This window comes from Poecile atricapillus, chromosome 3 (genome assembly GCF_030490865.1).
Source record: "Poecile atricapillus isolate bPoeAtr1 chromosome 3, bPoeAtr1.hap1, whole genome shotgun sequence".
Taxonomy (NCBI): Eukaryota; Metazoa; Chordata; class Aves; order Passeriformes; family Paridae; genus Poecile; species Poecile atricapillus.
This window is the reverse complement of record NC_081251.1, coordinates 98,835,813-98,852,754: the sequence shown is the minus strand read 5'-3', so window position 1 is coordinate 98,852,754 and position 16,942 is coordinate 98,835,813. Positions and strand designations below refer to the sequence as shown.

The 16,942-nt window shown below is 39.9% G+C and overlaps 1 protein-coding gene across 4 annotated transcripts in view; it reads right to left on the bottom strand.

The window, feature by feature from the left end:
• The window catches only part of DISP1 (dispatched RND transporter family member 1), an 85,042-nt gene that overhangs the window by 35,412 nt on the left and 32,688 nt on the right, over window positions 1–16,942 (bottom strand). Inside the window, exon 1 of one of the 4 annotated variants that reach the window (XM_058835241.1) lies at window positions 3,786–3,936. The exons of 2 other annotated variants lie outside the window; for them this stretch is intronic. The gene's annotated coding sequence lies outside the window, so the exon portion shown is untranslated. Of the gene's footprint in view, window positions 1–3,702; window positions 3,937–16,942 lie in introns of those variants that run through there. One more of the 4 variants, XM_058835243.1, reaches the window with a different exon arrangement.

Here is a 16,942-nt window from a genome sequence, read left to right as displayed (position 1 = left end):
ATACAACTAGAAAAAGTGTTAATCTACATGTTTAATACATCCCACGTCTCTAGCTGGACACAAGGTATTTTAAATCTGATCATCTGTTTAGAAATTATGCCAGCTGAACTGCTAAGGGAAGAAAACCAGAATTGTCTTTAATTACTGCACTCTGGATAGCAGTAACTGCTCAGAAAGCACTTTAGCCATGCAGTTCAAAACAACTCTTTGAAGAGTATCATATCTGGAATGTACCATAGTCTGCTGCGGCGATGTTCCTTCATGACAGTTTTATGGAGTAATCCATCTATTATTTGTGGAGCTAGCAGTGAACACAGCTCACCCAGCAGACAGCTGCCATTTGCCTTGCAGGCCCTCCAGGAGATAAAGTAATGGTGTATCACACAAACTATGTGGGATTTGGTGCTCCATGACTAGCATGTTCTTTTAAAACTTGGATTAAGTTCACCTGCTCCTTTGGCTGCAACTGAAAGAAGTTTTCCTCGATTTAAGTTTCTTAAAAAAAACCCAAAAAACAACAAAAACACCCCAACCAGACTTAAAAAAACATTGGTTCAACAAATCCCATCTGGACTCATAATGACTGCAATTGGGAATGATAAAAGTGCAAATCCAAAAGGGAATGACGTAGTGGAAATTTAGTATAACCTAATATATTAGTACAGATAATTTATAGATTTTTAGGAGACAACACAGAACAGCCAAGTGTTGAGGGTTGTTTTAACCATATATGAAAAAAAACATACCCAAAATCTGTAAATTGCACAAAACCAAAACTAAACTGTTGTAAGACTTTAGACTTTTCATTTAAGGCAGGACAAAATTCAAATTATATTTCAAAGTTATCTAAAGCTTCTCAGCTGTAGTCAGCACTGCACCACTCAGCCAGCTGAATCAGCCCAGGCTTTATGGACTTTGCAGACCTGCTAGCTACACAAAGCATCATAGTTCTGAGATGAACATGATGTCCGAAGTAACAAAAATGTCTTTTCAGGTTAAAATTCATCTGAACCAGTTGGATTCCGGAAGGAGTGCATTTCTACAATAAGCAACATTTAACAAACCCAGCACTACATGGCAAGGCTCCTTCTAGATGAAATACCGTAATGGCCTTGCAGTCCTTTAAGACGCTGAAGTTTTCCAATGTGGCCAATAATCTTAGTCTGCAAACTCAGTTAAATCCCCTCCAGGCTTTGCCTGCTGTGCCAGCCAGTGCACAGCTACTCTAAAGGAGGGTTTGCTCCTCCTTCACATTACCAGAATTCTTTGTATCTTTGCTTTTTCTCAGTGCTGAGAGAAGTAACAAGTGGTGCCTGGTGTTTGATACTGGATTTCAAGGGAGATGTCTACTTATCTATCACTGCAGTGGTCTTTAGAAAGTCAAACTACTTTTTAATGTTTTATGGTTGTTGATCTCCATTTTGGCTCTCAGCAAGAGATTTTTCAAATTCTCCAGCTCTTACTCCAATGCTATCATACGTGATGCTTGGTTTCTCTCAATACTTTAACTTCTTGCTTTTCTCTTTCAGCTGTTAACCCCTACCTCTTCCCTGGAAAGCTTTCTCTATACAAAATACAGGCACTACCCAGAACAACCCATCCCTGTGCTTTCCTTTTTGTCCTTAGATATTTCAAGTATATTAAATTTGTGCATTTCAGCTTCAGAAAGTCTCAAAATCTTATTTCATCAACAAGCAAGTTTACCTAATATATTTATTAATACAGCCATTTCACTTTGAGAATTGGTATCACGCAGCTCCTATTTTTGAGAAATTCCATTATGGTCAGTTTGTTTTCTGCACCGTCTATAAATACCCATTTTCTCAACTAATGTCACCATATTAACATGTAGATCTTCAGCAATCTAAGTCCTTGTTCCATGAGGCAGTAGTTGGCAGACAATTATGAAGCAGAAGAGGTTTGTAGAGGGGAAATTTCCCCTCCTCTAAGTGTTCTGAGAGCCAGCTGTCCCTGCCATCCCTCTCCACAGCCTGCGAGGCTGTGAAGCTGTCCTGTCCTGAACCTGAGACTCCATGAGTTCATTTCCTGTGTCGCAGGCTGGCTCAGGAACCGCAATTCCTGTGACAGGGAGTTTCCAGATGTCACCGTGCCAGCAGCACAGCTCACGTACAGATGGGCACTGGCAACCAGCATTGCCAAGCCGGCACAAGAACAGACCCACCAGCGACAGCTATGGGGCGAGGGAGCTGGGAAAGACTGCAAAGGCTGGGAAAACCAGGATTCTTCAGACCCTCAGAAACAGCTTTTGCTTTGCTTTTAAGCTAAAGTTACTTCTCCTGGCAAAGAGAGCAAAACAACAGCAGACCATTTCCAGAAATCATTTGCAGGGCTTCAACTACAGAAATCAATGTCAGTGCTTTAGCTACAAAGTCAAAATTTACAATAGATATAATTATACTATACACAGAAGCAACAACAAGGAGCTCTGAATTATCTTCCAAAAGTTTTGTACGATTCTAGAGTTTTAATCAAAAAAAAAAAAAAGCATATCTATGTAGAGAAGATGGAAAATAAATGTACTAAAGTCTGAAAAAGCTTCAAATACTCTGAGTTTTGGAATGAAATACAGCTACAAGCACAAATTATTGGAACCACACTACTTCAAGAAAAAAATGTGCATAGTTCTGGAAAGCAGGTGTATACCTCAGCACAGTTTAAGAGCCCAGAAAGCTGTTAAAAAAACCCGAAGCACTGCTTACAACTGCCACACTGTCATCGCACTAAATCTTATTTACACAACTTACTGACTTTCCATTACCCTATGAAAGACTTTAAAGTTTCTGTAATTGCAAATATTCTGATCCAGAATAGCTCTAATCCTGCTTACATAGAGCAGGGAGAAACCAAAATATGCTTCTTTCTGGCTGTAAGACGAGTTACTTGCATTGAAAGTTCTACATGTTTTAACTTCAACATGCTGTGGGATTAACATTGAAATTATTACAGCTGTAAAGGGACACAAAAGCAACACTCCTTAAGGTATGGCCCCAGGTATACCTAACATCACCACGGCTATATTAACGTTACCTAAGAGGTTAAGAAACCTCTCCACCATCTGCTTAAAATCAGACTTTTTGTTTTCTGTCCAAATTTAAAGGCTGTGTTTGAACACAGTAACATAGTAACAAGAGAATTGTTACTAATACTAGCATTTTTCTTCCTATTTTAATAGAAGCACTAATACAATGTTCCTCTACAGTACATTAAAGAAGGCAAGGACTCACTGAGAACGTCAGGGCACATCAGGCAGGTACACACTGGCAGTCACACTTACTTGATAAACACAAACCATTCTTTGCATTTGTCTACAGAAAACACAGCAAAGCACTTTTACACTATCAGTTCAGCAATAATTTTCTTCGAAAGCTAAACATGGGAGTTTGTTTTGGGTTTTTTTCCCCCTCGCTTCACTTCCCAAGCGTGAGTGGGTTTAAAGTCTCCCATTTGCTAAGCTGTGCTTTGAAGGTCAAATGATAAACCTTGTACAGCACTTTTATCACAGCGCATCTGCCCAAAGAGCCGGATCTCGAGTAGGGGAGGGTTTGCTTTCTCACCAGGCTCTTCAGCGCTGGCAGGGTCCCGCGCTAAACTCTCCGGCATTTCTACCCCGCGGAAAAGTCTCTCACAATCCCAGGAGCCCACTTGAATTACAAAGTAGCACTGCAGTCTAAATAAACGCACTGAGTTAAACCTCCATCCTCACGCTTCCCGAAGGCACCGCCAGCTCCGAAACCACCCGGCGGGACGCAGCCCTCGCCACTCACCAGCCGCAACTCGGGGCAGACGGGCAGGAAGGAGAGGGCAGCCCGCTCTCGACCCAGGTATCCCCGGCTCCGCGCCCGCTCTCCCCGCAGCCGGAGCCGCTGCTCCACTCGCCCCAACACTGGCCCCGAGCGGGGAGCGCCGGGAGCCGGGGCCGCCCCTCCCCGCGGCAGGTCGGGGTCTGGCAGCGCCCGGCGGCTCCTCCCCGCTCCTGCTGCTGCCGCGGGAGCCCCGGGCCGCTCCCCGCCCTCGCTCCCCGCCCTCGCTCCCAGCCCCCTCGGATCGGGCTCGGGGCTCGGGGTGCGGGGCCGAGCCGAGCGCTGCAGCTGCACCTGCCCGCGCCCACCGGGGCTGCGCGACCCGCGGGCTCCGCGCCAGCCTCCACACGTGGAGAGCACGAGTGGCACTACCTTGGCACCGGCGGCTGGAAATGGAAAGAGCCCAGGGAGGCGGGAGACTGAAAACAGCTCCGGGGCTCATTTGGAGTGCTTTTCAAACTCACTTCAGCCCTCATTAACTCCTGGCAGCGGCTTGTCCCCCAGCACCAAGTTCTTACTTCATCCTTTGGTTGTCAGGCATTTCTTACAAAATATTGGTGTGTGGCTACAAATCTCCAACAGGTCTCCAGCAACAAAATACCTACTGGGATTTAAGGGCTTTTATCCCACCAGATTTTAGGATATTTGTACCTAAAAAACCTTCTTCCACACAGGAATACTCGAGGACCTGGCAGTTCATCTCCACATACGTCTCAGATAACATTTTTTATAAGACTTTATAAATGGAAACGTAATTATTAGAGACTATTAACGTGAAAAACTGAAAAATTCATGGTTCACAACTCTAAATGAAAAAATAGAGATTACCAAAGTCTGGAGATATTTAAACCCTCCATTCTAGGTATTAATGTGGGGAACATGGTACTCGCTCACTTAGCATAGCTGTTCTATGAGGAGCTTAAAACCCTACCAGAGGAAACGCTATAAATAGGTCTCAATCTGTGGTATACCAGGATATTATGTTCAAACTAACTACTAAAGCCCATATGCTCACAAGCCTTGTGTTTTGGGAGCTGACTCCTGGTTTTTCCTCAGCTCTGGGTATCTCAGATACAAGCCTCAGAACTGGCATCTTCCTGGGGTTTGATCTTGTGAATCAGTTCCAAGATCTGTGAATCCAAAGTAGAACACAATTCACAGGCATCTGACTGGCTTTCAGAAGTGCTCTCCTTACTCTCTATTGAAATACAGGAGCTCTGATTTCAGGGTCAAGTTGAACTGGTTGGTGCAAAAGGAATTTCTCATCTATAAACACCTTTACCCTTTGTAAAGCAAAAGATTTAACCAAAGGGAACACTGAGGTTCAATTTCACTTAGCATAACCTTAGAATTACGCATTCTAATTGTGACAGAAGTTTTTACACAAGGCTTTAGCCCTTCCTGCTAATTGGATCTGGTCTTTTAACAGGTGGTGAGAAACTGTGCTGCTTCCCCACTTCTAAGGGGAAACTTTTTTAAAAAGTATCTTCCTTGACTTTCTCACTGAGCTTCAACTGGGAAATTTCACTGGCATCAGCAGCTGTCTCCACCTCCCCCACACCATCAGCATCCTATCTGGAACACCATTTTTCTAACACTAATGGATTCTCTAATGGAAAACTTTCCATCCAAAGTAGAACCATTCAGAATTAGTGATCTAGGACAGATTTTATGTAAGAAATGTATTTTGCTCAAATGTATTTATTGAGCAAAACAGCACTACTACAAAGCAGGTAACTTTCAACCATAATTCAAAATGAAAGTAGGACTGCAATACAGTATTCACTTTCTGAATGTCTGAAGCACATAATATAGCACCGGAAGAACAATCTCAAAGTTACTTTTCCAAAGTCACGCAACTCCGTGTATTTTAAAAAAAACATATCTACTAACACAAGTATTTCTGAAATGTGTAAATATTAGTGTGTATCAGTTCACTTCAGCTACTGTGTCCCCCATATTTGCTAACCACCTCAAAGAAGTGACAAGAGGCACATAATATTTGCTCACTGCTTTTATATCTAGGAGGAAAAGGACTATAAAAATCTAAAGGATTACAGTCTATTAAAACTCTTAGATTATATGTACTGAAGAAAATAAGTGTTAGTTTCTTAGCATATAATTTTAATGCAGATACTTTGTTCCCAAGGGTGACAGAAAAATGAATGTATAATGCATGTTCAGAGATACGCTTAATAAAAGTATTTGTCCAAATGGGATTTAAATGGCATATCATATATTTGAATTACAGTCTTGTAGTAGATTATTGCCCTTACAGTATCTGAAACAAAAGAGTTTGGTTTCTCTCACTAAGTGCTGAGAAACCTTTTCCCTACGCTACACTTTGGCCCTGCAGAGCCTTAGTTGCCCAGGGTCCCCCCTGTATATTCCTGGCTTGGGCATTTCCATCATCCACCCTTCAACATCCCCTTCTGCATCACGTATAATGTTGATACTTATTCCACCATTCATCTCCAGCAACAGCAGACAAATGCTGACTTCTTTATTTGCAAATGATTAAAAAATACAACTGAGCCCTACAGCATATGGAATGTAGGTTCAGGAAAACCAGGGGAAGGTGAAAAAGGATGGAAGAATTTAGAGTGATTCAAGGCAGACCAGAAATGTCAGATTTGATCTGTGGAAGCCTTGAGAGGATAAATGAGTAACACTCTGCCCTATTCACTGCCTGGAAATGCATCTATGCAGGGAATCTGGAAGACATCTGCACTACTAATTCAGCTTTGGTTTAATTCTAAATGATCCTTGATGCATCAGGAAGTTCTGTCTACCTATGGACCTACCTTCACAAATACTTTGATTGTTCAAAGAAAAATTCTTTAACTTAGTTATCTTAAGAGATGCTTTCTCTATTTTTCTATTATAAGCCGTGCATTTTTTTTTATTGAGATTTTAAAATAATATTTTTCACAGTATACTTCATGATTAAAATCAAATAGTAGTAAAAAGACTAATACAGTTCCCAGATTGCTGTATACAGTACTTTGGAAAGAGGTTACAAAGATAACCATGGTAGAGACTCAAATGAGCTGTAGCCTGTGTAAGAAAATGAGCTTTAAAAAATGAAGCTTGTATTTACAGAGTAGGACTGACAGTGTTTTAGTGCATGAAGTTTGACCATTCTCTCTCTTCAAACAAGATAAAAAGAGCTGCAATACTTGGCTATGACCCTTTCACAGCCTCTCCTAAGCTGAAGACATGGGGCAATGCCATCGAGTGCCAGCCAGTTCTCCATCCTCTGGCTGCCCATGATCAAGAGCCATGACCAAGCTGCCACCATTCCATCACAGGAGGTGCAGACACACCTTGTACCTTTTCCTGGGTGGATGCCTTCACCTACCTATCTGAGCTTAAGATGACATTAATCATAGGTTCTTCCTGTCACAGTGTTAACTCTTCCAAAGAGAGATCCAGAAGAAGTTGAAAGACTTTGAGCACTGAACGTTAATAAGAGAGCTGGTGGAAGTCTTGGGGGTTCTGGGGATGAATGCGTGATGAAGGACTAAGCAAGTACTCAGGAAAAAAGTGCAGAGGCTTCCAAAATCCTTGAAAACCAGACAGAAGGCACAAGAGGTGCTGTAGAAATTCTGATGAATTGCTAATGAACTGGGGAGAATAAGGGAATATGGAATAAGAGAGCCAATTAGAGGTTAAAATGACAAAATGAGTTCTGCACGTGGCACATGTACTCTGCACATATTTTATTACAGCTACATTGAATTTTTATTACAATTCCTATGCACCTACAGAATTTCCTGGCTGGTGGGTTTTTTTCCTCTTGGATGCAAAAGTCTCTGTTGCCTTTTAGATGCCATAGCACAAGTATTCACAGTAGGCAATTTACCAAATGCCTTTTAAAATAAACCTAGCAGGAAAAATATGGTAGGAACCAACCATTCATTTACTACTTTTCATACTAAAGTATATTTTGGTGCAACACTTGAGGTAATACTAAGGTAGCAGTACCTACTTTAACTATTCAGAGGTACACAGGGCACAGACCAGGAACTTCCAGCTTCTAGCAGCACATGGGACATGCCAGCAACATAGTGAGGAAGTTAATTGGGCTGAGTCAGCCTGATCCATCAGAGATTACAAGGTCTAGACTGCCACTGATCCTCACACCTGGCAACCTGCAGAAAGATCCAAGAGCCTGCATGGTTTTCCCAAGTGTTCTTGGGTCCAGAAATATGAGGCAAAGACACAGAGTGACTTATCTGAGATTGCAGACATGCAAATGTGAGCTGTCTGCTCCTAAGCATAAACTGAACCTGAAAAGAAAATAGCTGCGTCCATAAGGAAATGATGTTGGAAATTCTCAAAATTGGCATTTGGAAGCCTCTAAACATTGGAGTTAATTTACAACCTCTGTTACCCATCCAGAGATGAAAGAAAATATTGCAAAATATAAAAACAAAAGCAGCCAGCAATGAAAATCTGGCACTTCAATCTCTAGGTTTATTTATTTGAGCTACAGGATGAAGAAAAAGAAGTGATTGAAATTCAAGGTGTTAAAACCTGCATCCTCTTATACTGGTATTCTTCTATACCCTTTTTCCTTCCCCTTCAAGTGTACAAGACAGACCTTCTTATAAATACAGGCTGTACTATATGCAAAACTGATTCAATATCATCATATACCTACGGCAGAAGCCTTAAGTAAAGTCCTCCACTTACAGACTGCTGCCTCCACAAGGATGAAATTTTGCCTGATCAATAGAGAACGTGAAGTAAATTGATTGTCCTTCTCTAGCTTCCACTCATCCAGACTTTATCACAAAATCTTTCATAACTGATAACCTGGAGAAAGGCTGAGAACTGAGTGAGTTTATAGGCTAAGAAATCTTTACACTGTGCAAAGCAGTCTTTCTCCAGTACTAGTGACAGGGGAAAAGTTAAGACAAGCTCACTGCTCATGCTCTACTCATTGTGGTTGTTTTTTGGGCTTTGGTTTGTTTGTTTGCTTTGGTTGTTTGGGTTTAAGATATGCAAAGGACATCTGGCTTGGATTGGGAAAATTTAAACTCCACACATTACATTCAATAAACCAGATACCAACATTCTTTTTAATATGCTGGAAACTGGACATTTAAGGCCACACCACATCAGCTTAAATAACACCGAAAGTCAAAGCACAGAAATAAATTTCTGGGGGCAAAGAGGGTCTTTCATTGTCCATGAAATGCCTAGAACAATGTCCTCTCAGTCCCTAGTGTAATGAAAAAGTTCAGTACAAGTCTGCAAACAAATAGAGCCTGATTTTAAACTATTTCCTTTATTGTTTTTTTTTGTCCTTTACTCATTTTTTTAAAAAGCTTTCAAAGTATGATAATGACATTTTACAGCCTTGCCTCTTCCCCCAACTGAAACAAGTCACTGGCAGCATTTCCCTAACTTTTTTTCTTTGGGATCCTGAGATTTTAAATGTGAAGGCTGAGTTTTATAATATATAAGACTGTATTGTTTTATCTACTTACAGAACAGAAATACTAATACAAATTTAATGACTTTTTTTGTGGAGATCTAACAGATATAAACCTTTTATTTTTCATGTTTCCAAACCACATGTACTCTGAATTGAAATGCATATGTGAGGCTCCACAGTACCTCAATCACACAAAAGCCTTGAAAAGCTATTAAGTTTTAAAATTCTCCACATTGAGTGAAATTATTTACATTAGCAAAATAAGGTGTATATTAATCATGAAAAACAGAAGAAAACATTAGATTTAATACTCTGCAAAAAAGCTTTAATATGGAAAGTTTATAGGACAGTTTTATTAGCATCTCAAACAGTTTTCAGATACTAATATGAAGAAAACTTGTTAAAAAACCAAATAAATCTGGAAGCAGAACTGAATATCTATACTTCTGATTTATCTACAGCTTACAGTGTTTTGAAGGAATTTTTAATAGCTTGTCTTCAGCTGTAAAAGTTTCATTCTCTAAACAGAGTGCTCCAATAATAAGTTACATTAAAATGCAGCTGCATAAACATGTTTACACACAGTTGTATTTTCTCATTCACATTCCTTTCTCACAGGTGTACCTTTTCCACTATGAAGTAACTAAACTTAAATGTATCTTATGTAAGTGCACACATGTATAATGTCACTTGTAAAACAGTCCAGGCTGACCAGGGGGAAAAACTAACAGAATGTTTTATCTGAACATAAAATAAACAAGTGACATAAAAAGCAGTAATTCTACCACTTGTACAACAGCAGCACTTAAATTACAACCACCAGCCTGATGGCAGTGAAAGCGTCTATTGCAGTGTAATTTTTTTTTCCATGACAGGAGAAATGTACTTTACTAATACTGTTTTAATAACCACCACATTAACTTCTCTGTTATCAAAGAAGTAACAAAAAACTGCATTTCTCCCATCATTTGAAGAAATTCATATAGCAACAGTCCAGAAACCACAAATACCACTATTTCCATTTCAGTTAGGGAAGCAAAGGGAAAGTCACTTTTTTTCAGATTCATATTATTAGTTCAGGAAACAGCAGTCTTGCAATGTATGGGATTCTTTCAAAGTACATCAATAATTTTTAAGATAGGGACAACTGTTTTGAACTTAATTTAGGGAAACTAAGAATGTAACATCTGTATTTATTGCAACTGCAAAAGTATTGCCCTATAATGACTATGGAATATTAACAGCTGTGTCCAAAATAAACTTTTACATTGCAGATATCAGAAAGTATTAATTTTGCTGTTCACTTCTTTCACTTACAGAGCTAAGTAGAAGGTCCCTTTTATTCATTTAAGAGTAAACTAGGTAAAAATGTCAAATTTGAAACATTTCTTCTACCTATTGCATGTTCAATCTTCAGCCTAGCCTAGCTCTCTTGGCTTAGTAAAACTAACAGGAGGGGAAATCCCTACCAGCTTCTTTTTTGTTCCTTTTTTTTTTTTAAGATTTTCAAAATTAACTGACTAAACCTTCAAACAATACATGAAAGAAGAGCTCCCCCTCCTTCTGTGCTCAACCAACATCACACCTTCACTTTTCTTCATTTAGGAAAATGGAATAAGCGCCATAGCTAATTTTTTTTTTTTTCCTTCTTTTTTCAATCCAGAAAGAGAGCTCTAAGTGTTTGGAGTAAACAAGCATTGCTAGAGCCCATAGAGGACCTTTTATTTGAAGTGAGCTTTACTGACACACTAACAAAGGCCTGACAGACAAGGCAAGAGAAAATGGTATTTGAGCACAACCTCAGTGTTTGCTCACCAGGCTGCTTGCCTGCCACAGGCTTACCCAAACACAGCCCCTGCAATGTGAAGTCAATCTTCTCTGGCTGTCTCTTAGCAAACAGATGTGAGCCTGGGAATTCCTCATACATTCAGATAAATCAAGAACCAGACCATTCAGAGCCCCAGCCCCCGTGGCTTTAGAAGGAGATGTCAGATTTCTGCAGGAGCCTCTGATTTCACACTGCTTGGACTAAAATACAGTTATTGCCAATCATATGCAAGTCACATAATGTCCAAAACTGTTCACCAAGTTTGATACGCTTCTGTTTCACCTGCTACTCTATGAGAAAAACCTTGAGATAAGTCTAAACTACAAAACACCTACGTAACATTCCCCTATGGATTTTTTTTTTTTAATGCTATCTCTATTCCTTTTGTATTATGTCCAGGGGTAGTGAGGCATGTCTTACCAAAAAACTCATCTTGCATTTTCTACTGTGCACACTGGAGCCACACAGTTCTGACTGTACAGTACAAAACTTGTGTTGTCAGTACAAAACTGCAATTGTACCTTCCTGATCAATGCTCGAAACTGGAAATCCTTTAGAAAAGCACGAGGTACACAAACATTGCATTACAGTTGTAATACAAACTCAAATAAATTGCTTCTCTGCATGAGGTCCATTTAACAAATCAGATTTTTACGCAGAAGATGACCCAATATGGACCAAAATGTCTAAGGTGAGGTACTTGAGTGCTTTTCAAGTTTAAGGCTACATCTTGAGATTTACATTCAATAAATAAGATGGAAGATGGAATTCAATACCTAAAGATGAAATTCAAGAGCAGACTTCAACTAGATTACTTTATACATTCTGTGATGTATGTAGACATTCAGTTGGACAATACTGATTTTATCATTTTATCCAATTGCTACACTTGCTCAGTTTCTAGGAGATTCATTGGAATAGGATTTGGTTCTCTACTGGTTATATGAACTCTAGGATCAGATTAACTCTCTTCACACAAGAATTAAGGAATCTAAAGAGGATCAGCTGTTGAAATGTATTTAGGAGTACAGTATCTTTCCACACCCAGGATTTGAGGATCAGGCTTTTGAAGCAGCAAGACTGATACCAGTCTGCAAAGGAAGCCAGGCGATGAGAATTGAGAACACTAGTCAGTGTTGGTCATTAGAGACTACAACTGTGCAGTTGTTTTTTTTATATCCTGGCAAAGAGGAGTGCCTGGGTATATGCCAGCAGTACCACAGCTGTACAAAGTTAACACCAGCAAAGCACCTCCATATCAGACATGGAGACAAGGAAACGGCAGCTGTGGAAGACTCCTGACAGCCCCAGGCAGCAGCAGCTGCACAGCCATTCCATGACTCCAAGGGAAGTTGGGTCTCTGCAATTCCCTCCCTTCCAGCTCCCTTAATTGAACCACGTACCTGTTGTTCCAGGACATGGGCACTGGTAATTTTAATGAACCTGAGAAATACGTTTACTACCAAGCCATTGAACCTTTACAGCAAGTGTTCAGATATTAAAACCTGAACATTCTTTTTATAATTTTAAATCTTACTTCACAGAACAGCCTTGTTTAGTCTACAGATTTAACAGTCAGCAGCAGATATCATTTTAAAGAGCAATGCATGCAAAAGGTACTGACCTTCCCAGAAAGGACTCACACCCCAGTTATTAAAAAAAAAAAAAAAAGACCAGACTCAGTAAGGTTGCTCCATTTGTCAGAAGATATTAATTTCTGCATATGCTCTTTCTATAGTAAGTATAAACCTACCAGCAAAAACACCTTTCCCAAAGAGTTTGCTTTAGAAACAAAGCCAAAACCAGTCTAACCTTGAGGGAACCATCCCAATGAATTTTGCATGACTTATTCTTCATACTTGTATGACACATCTATGTTTTTCCACCCAGTGAACAGAGAAGGTATCACATGGATCTGGTCACAGTACTCAAAGGCTCACAGAGTTATTGCCAGGCATTAGAAGAGACTGTAATACCAGCAAGTTTTCCTTCCACTCTTCCAGTACACACTCAGCTGAGTGTGAGCTGCCAGGCAGGACCAACACTTTGTGCACAGTGAGTTACCCTGAGCTCCTGGGTTAGTGGCACATTGTAAACCAGGGGTGAGAGCAAACTGCTCACACATATCAAGGGGAAGGGGGCTGGGAAGAAGGGAGAGAAAGGAACCTGGAATGCTTAGCCCAGGGTCAGAGGACAAGGAATTTCAGAGCTAGGTGGTAATTTTAACAGGGAAGTGACTATCATGCAAACACGTGCTCATCATGCTCACCCACACACTTCCTCTTCAGAGATTAGTTTTAATCCCAATAAGTTTTCTAAATTCAACTCCCCACATACTTGCACAAGCTTGTTTGCTGGCATAAGGACAATAGCTATAGCAGGCAAGGATAACCAGATGGGGGAAATGCATTTCTTTCAGTGGCACTGATGATTTAGGTTCACTTAGGAGAACGTGTGCATATAATGTGTATATCAGAGTACAAACTGCAAAAGCAATAGGCTTTACAGGAATAGAGAAAATTTTAAAAAATACTTAAGAAAAAGCATGCAGTACACAGAATATAACTAAAAGGCAGAAATGCAAATCACAGAGATAAGCATGATGCACAATCTCTGCCTCTGAGTTTTCTGTACAAAAAGTTACTGCTGAACTAGTTTTGAATTCTCACAAAATAACAAAGCACAAACAAAGGGTTGTGTTCAAAACACTTACAAACTGAAATTCCAGTTCCCTACATACAGGACTTCCTTTCATTAGGACAAGATGGAAAACAAGTCAGTGATTAGCATTCTAATTCAATACTAAAACATAGTGGTGTGCAATTGGTCAAGGCACTGACAAGCATTTTCCCAGGTTCCTTGTTGAATGACTGCACTTTTTCTTTCAGGAAAAACAAGTCAACAGTTCAACGACATCATTATCTGCTATGACTTTCCTCATAAGTGCTGCATTACTGAGCTCCTTGCATGGCTACTGTAAACACTGAGGAGGAGCATTGATGCTCTTCAGATTATCAGTCAGAGCATGACTGAGAACAGTCAGGCTCCTTGTGCACAGAACACACCCCAAAGACTCCACAGCCATCAGGAGCTAGTTTTCAGGTAAACACATGAGTGACAGCAGATAAAGATGTATTCCATTAAAATGGCAGTGGTGAAACCTTCAGAGGGAGGTAATTCAAGGAAAACTGCTGTGCATTCCTGGATTCTGCAAAGTACTTCACAAAAGCCTCGTGATTTCAAAAATAAAAGAACAGTTCTGTCAAATTTCCTATGTTCACTCCTCCTTATATTTAAAGGTGGAAAGAAATATTTCCCTCAGGGAAGGGGGGCCCAGTTCATAATTTCTGGATTAAACCCATTACAATTAGCTGAAAAATGAAATGATTAGTGACAAGTTCACTGAATTACCTCTTACAGAGGTCATTGGAGCTTCCTAGAAACCTAAAACTGCCACTGTAAATTTAGCTAATAACAACTGAGTTTTTGAAACCAGCTAAATTAGAGGTAAACCTAATAAAGAATCTGCTTTAATACCCTAATCTAGTACTGCACTGTAGTACAATACATTTTCACTTCTTCACTTTGAAGTATAAACTGAGAAATACAAGCGTTTTGGCATGCACCACTATTACACCAACATTTTATACCCACAGATGTGGGGTTATAATGTGGATGTAGAATTTCTATTGATTTTAAATATGCTCATTTCTCTTTGAACTATAACACAAATCAAGAATAATTTTTCTGGCAAGTACACAAACTGCAGCTTGATTAGCACATTTAAAATAAGGTTATACAGGGGCTTAAAATAGGATTAAACAAAAGCTTTCACTACATAAAATTCTGTTATGAAATGAATCAATTTTGCAATATCAAGAATCTGGGAAAAAAAACCAAAACACATGTACAAAAACCTTACTTTCGTTCTATGTTTATTACTGCCATTTTGCAGTTTTGCTCAATTATTGATGAAGCACCTTAGACAGAAATTGTTCAGTCCACCACTTTATAGGTTACACTTAGTTCTGCTTAATCTTCCAAGACAGTTCATAAACTCTGTGCACTGTTTCATGTAAAGTACATACAGGGTCCTCAAAGTCCAGCCTGTGTTTCCCCCTGCCAAGGAAGTGACCTCACCGCCAGATTATAAAGTCCTGTTTCTCTTACTGGTGCTCTCCCTCACTCTGGTCCTGTAAATTTTGCATTCCTAGGAGTACAAAGGATGCCCTTCATCCCAATCCAGTAAACAGCTGAGTACTTAAGAGTCTACTACTTGGTGAGAAACCTCAGCTTGAAATCTTTCAGCTGGATTTTAGCATTAAATCCAAGTGTTCCCTTTCTCAGGGTTATCACACAGCTGCCCAGCAACTGGATCCCAGCTTCGCAGGGCATGTGGAGACACTGGTGTGGTGCTGCTGCAGGGGCACTGGCAGGAGCAGCACTGGGCACAGCTCTGCTCCCCAGCACACCAGTTTGCATAGCTGCTGGGACCACAGTGAGACTGGATGTCACATTTGCTTACACCAAGCTCTGCACTCCTTCCACAAGCAATGAGAGCCTTCATCCCTGCTGTCCCTCCCAACTTCTGATCACTTTGTCAGAGATTACTTCAAGAACTTCCAGAAGTAATGCCATTCCATCCTAGCCAAACCCATTTTGAAATGCCTATTTTTACACAGTGTAAAAATAAACACCTTGAATTCTGCTGGTTCATAAGGAATTGACAGGTAAAATGGGGCTATAACTGAATTACTGGGGAAGAAATGGAACACCCCATGAAATGGTCATGGTAAATCTTATTCTAAATGAGGGTCACCTGTCACAACTGAGCCCTGTTCATTAGTATTGAACAAGGAACCTAACAGGGTTCTTATAGTCTCACAAGCCTTAAACAGATTTAAAACGTGCTCTGTTATCATTTATTTTACCAGTGGAACACTATTGTGCAAAGATCATAGAATCCTACCGACCCTGGTCATGAGTTCCGTGGAACTATTACCAAAATTCCACAGCTGCCAGAGACCTTGAATCTGAAGCACACTGATACTAATTTGCAATTAAGAGACTAACTTACCATAGAGTGCAGTTTTTTTGTCTAAATTCAGTTCCCTTTGTAATTTCTTTTTTCTGCTTACTATTGTAAGGGGGTTTGTTTTAATAATATATCTCATGAAACAGCTAGGCACACCCATAACAGATAACGACGCAAAAGGCTGGAAAAAGAGCTTGATTAATCAACTCTAAGATTCAATATCACCTTTCGCATAGGACACATCTGATTTTGAACAAGGAAGGTAAACATGCTCTGTGCTGTGCTAGTCTCTGTATCTTTGTGGTAAAGAGTAAGACCATATTATTTTACTTCCTCTCGGCACTGGGTGTCTAAACTGGAAAAAAATGGTAACATTCTCCAGTGTCTACGTTGGGCAAATTACTTCATTGAAATAAGAATTTCTTTGAACTGTTTCAATTCAGAATTTGAAGAATACTCTCAGTATTCAGAATTTGCATAGGACTCTCAGTAGGAATAAGCCAAGGAAGGACAGGCATTTAAATACGGATGTGTTTTTCATCCTAAGTTAAAGAAACTTAGACGTAACAAATATTTAAGTAGGCAACCAAATGCTGAGAAATTTGCAAGGAAACTGAGGCACTGAAGTCTTGGAGTGGTCTAAACTGTCTCAAAATATTATTTCATATTCTCATATTTCAGGAGTTTAGCTCCTCTTGCAGAGCAAGTTCTGCTAGTCTTCATACATTAGGTGATCTAAAATTCAACAAACTCTGTCAGGGGTTGTGCTGAATTATCTGTCATCTGGAAACTGTAAAGATCAGAATTATAGG